Here is a 4,060-nt window from a genome sequence, read left to right as displayed (position 1 = left end):
TGGAAGTATGTAAATTAATTTCCACCTATTTGTGAATTTTTCAGATATGATTATGTTATGATTTCAATTTTAATTTATTATGGACTGAAATTAATTTATATGATTTAATTCATTTCAAATTTGCTAAGATTTGCTTTATGACCCACATATGGAGTATTTGAGTTCAGGTTTATTCCTTTGTTACTTCTGGAGTGCTCTATATATTTCAATTTTGTCAACTTTGTTAATATCTACTTTATTTCTCTCTACTTGTTCTATCAATTACAGAGAGGAAAGAAATCTTCAACTATAACTGTGCATATGTGTAGAGAACCTTTCAAATCTATAATATTTATAAAGCCCCTCTATTAATATGTTTATTTTATTTCATTCCATTTTCTGATCTACATCATATTCCTTCTTACCCTTTAGCATTCTTCATAGATTACTCCATTGGCAATGTTTTTTTTTCTTCTTCAGTTTTTTTTTTCCTTTATTATCATAGAAAATTTCTTATTTTTGTCTTCATTTTTGAAGGAATTTTTTTATGTGTATTTTGAATTGACAGTATTTTTCATTCAGTACTTTTCTTTCTTTTTGCTTGCAAAAATTATGAGTATAAGTCATTCGTAATTTATATTTTTTCTGCTGTAGATAATGGGCCCACCCCATTACCTTTCAAAAATTGCCCTTTCTTTATTAGTAGTTTGAATATGTCTATAGAAAAAAATATATATATAATGTTTACATTGCTTGGCATTCTATTAGTTTTTTGAATTTGTGGTTTGTAATCTGTCATTAATTTTGAGAACATTTCAGTCATAATTTCTTTTTTCTTTTTTTCTTAAATCCAAATAATACTTTATTGTAGATGTTAATCATGTCAAGACAGTTTGGCACTGCATAGATTTTAATTTTAATTTTATTTTATTATTACTTTCAAGTATACAGTACATTGGTTAGACATTTATATATAGTTTATAAAATGATCCCTCTAATTGTTCTTTCTCTCCTCTGACTCTCTATCTAGCCATTACATTAATGCTAACTATATTTTCTATGCCATGCACCCTATTCCTGTGACCATCGGCCATAACTTCATTAAATATTTATTCTGTTCCATTTTTAGAATGGTAAGATTGTCTCATAGTTCTTGTATGTTGCTTGTTCACCAATGTCATCTTTACTTTTCAGGTTGTATAATTTCTACAGACCTATTTTTTAAGTTCAATTATTTTTTTTTCTTGGCTGCATTGAGGCTACTGATGACTGTGTCAAAGGATCATCATAGTAGTTTATTTTTTTATACTCATTTTTATACTTTATATCAGTTTTAAAAATTTGTTTCAATTTGATTTTAATGATTGTGTTATTTTTTCATAAATTGTTATTTTTTTGTTGTTATCTCCCCCCTCAACCCAAGTTTCTTTCTTCTTATTAATTTTTTCTTACTGAAAGTCAAACATGTTTTATAGAACATTAGATACAATTGTGGTTAAAGATAAGCAAGCCTTTCTTTTTCCTAGGTCTTTAGTATGAGTATTTATGTTAATCTAATCAGTAGTTGAAGCCTGATATTGATAACATTACTTTAAATGCACCACAAGCTTCATATTCTGCTTGTATTTACTTTGTTTTACCTATATTTGTGATATCTTGTGTTTAGTATGTAGATGAATATGTCAGATATTTTTTTATTAAAGTTCTCTTTCCTCTTGTCTTTGTGCATGTCTGCTTTGGATTTTCTGTATTTTTATTAAATTTATTGGGGTGACACTGCTTAATAAAATTATATAGATTTCAAGTGTATCATATGTGTATTGCAATGTATGTTCACCATACAAAGTTAAATTTCCTTCCATCCCATATACTTTATCTCTTTTACCCTTATCTACCTCTCTCCCTCTCTCTATTCCCTCTGGTAACCACTAAACTATTGTTTGTGTTTATGGTCATTCTATTCTTAGCTTTTTGAGAAACTTTCATACTGTTTTCCATAGTGGCTGCACCAAATATCCATAAAAGTGTGTCCTGGACAGCTTGAAAGCATTGCTCATTCTGAGATGCAGAGAACATTATCCATCTCATATTTCCCTTTCAGTTTATATCTGGGGAGGAAAACTTACACCTCTTTATTCAACATGTATGACTTCATCTATTCTATAATTTCTCATAAGTAAAGTTTTTATATCATTTTCCAACTGGTGTTTTCATCTGGAAGCATAATCTTCATATTCAGCTCTTTGTCAATATAAGGAAGAACAAGGATTTTGACAAACATCATTTTAAAAGTAGATTTTCTAAATGTCATTTACACAGGTTCCTCTTCATTCTTGCTGACTTTTAAAGGTTTTCTTTGGTCTGCTGTTTGTTAAAATGATTATTCCAGTTTCCTTTGAATTGAATGATGGCAAGAATTAGAATAGTCACTGAATTAACTGGATTTGGAGACAGCAACTCTGTAATGTTAACTTCTGTCTTTGGTTACTAAGGTGTTGATGTGTTTTCTGGACTTCTCTGTAGAGTCGATAAACTCAAGCTCTTCCATCTTTGCATGATAGAATTTGAAGCAGGAATCTTTAAAAGATGAGAGGAAATCATGAGAATTTTCTCCAAAGAGCCTGTCAGCCATTCTAATTATGTACTGTGTGCAGGGAAAAAAATCATAAAAGACAGCCACACTAAAATAACAGATAGAAACACAAGAGAAAAGAAACAAGGGAGACACAGAGCTACCAGAAAACAAAAGTTAAAATGGCTATAGAAAATCCTCATGTATCAATCATCACTCTAAATATAAATGGATCAAAGTCACCATTTAAAAGGCACAGAGTAGTGGGATGGATTAAAAAGCAAATCCCAGCTATTTGCTGTCCTCGGAAGACACATCTCAAATGCATAGACAAACATAGGCTCAAAGTGAAGGGATGGAAGATGATAATCTGAGAAAATGGCAATTGTAGAAAAGTGGGTATAGCCATATAAAAGACAAAATAGCTTTCAAGATAGAGAATGTAACAAGAGACAAAGATGGACACTTTATAATGATAGAGAGGACAATATTTCAGGAAGACATAACACTTATTAATATGTATGCACCAAACCTGGAAGCACAAAATATATAAAAAACTAATAGAACTAAAGGGGAAAACAGACAAAAATGCAATTATAGTGAAAAACTTAAGTACCACATTGAAAGAATAGATAGATCATATAAACAGAAAATTAATAAGAAAATATTGGCCTTAAATGACACATTAGTCCAAATAGATTGAATCTGTATTTATAAAGCTTTTAATCCCAGAATAAACACCAAAGTATACATTCTTCTCTAGTGCACATGAAATATTGTCAAGGAAAGACCATATGTTGGGACACAAAACTAATCTCAATTTAAGAAGATTGAAATCACACCAAGGGTATATATATCAGATAAGCAATCTAATATTTTCCTTAAAGAACTAGAAATAGGAGAGCAACATAACCCAAAGTCAGTAGAAGAAATGAAATAATAAAAATGAGAGCAGAATTAAATAAAATAGAAACAGAAAAAAAAATAGATGAAACAAAGGGCTGATTATTTTAAATAATAAATAAAATGAACAAACCTCTGAGTAGACTCACTAAGGAAAAAAGATAAAAGACTCAAATAAAAAAAATCTGTAATGGTGAGGAGTGAATTCAAAAAATATCACAGAAATACAAGACTATACACCTATGGTGGAACAGCTATGCATCACCATATTTGATAACCTACAAGAAATAGTTCTTAGAAACATATAACTTTCCTAGACTGAATCGTGAAGAACTGAAAAATCTAAACAGGACAATATACAGTAAGGAAATCAAAACAGTTATCAAAACTCCAGAGAAATAAAAGTCCAGAGCAAGATACCTTCACTGGTAAATTCTACCAAAAATTCAAAAACAAACAAACAAACAAACAAACAACCACCTTAATATCTATTCTTCTCAAATGTTTTTAAAAAATCTGAAGAAAAGACATTGCTTTCTGACTCATTTTACAAAGCCAACATTACCCTGATACAAAAACATGGCAAGAAAAATACACACACACACA

At 29.8% G+C, this 4,060-nt stretch overlaps 1 pseudogene; it reads right to left on the bottom strand.

Annotated features, from left to right (window-relative positions):
* Positions 1–2,032: 2,032 nt before the first annotated feature.
* The window catches only part of LOC120613843 (serpin B6-like), a 127,772-nt pseudogene continuing 125,744 nt past the window's right edge, over positions 2,033–4,060 (bottom strand).

Source organism: Pteropus medius, unplaced genomic scaffold, assembly GCF_902729225.1.
Source record: "Pteropus medius unplaced genomic scaffold, Ma_sr-lr_union100, whole genome shotgun sequence".
Taxonomy (NCBI): domain Eukaryota; kingdom Metazoa; phylum Chordata; class Mammalia; order Chiroptera; family Pteropodidae; genus Pteropus; species Pteropus medius.
The sequence above is the reverse complement of the archived record's forward strand: the minus strand, read 5'-3'. Positions and strand labels throughout refer to the sequence as shown.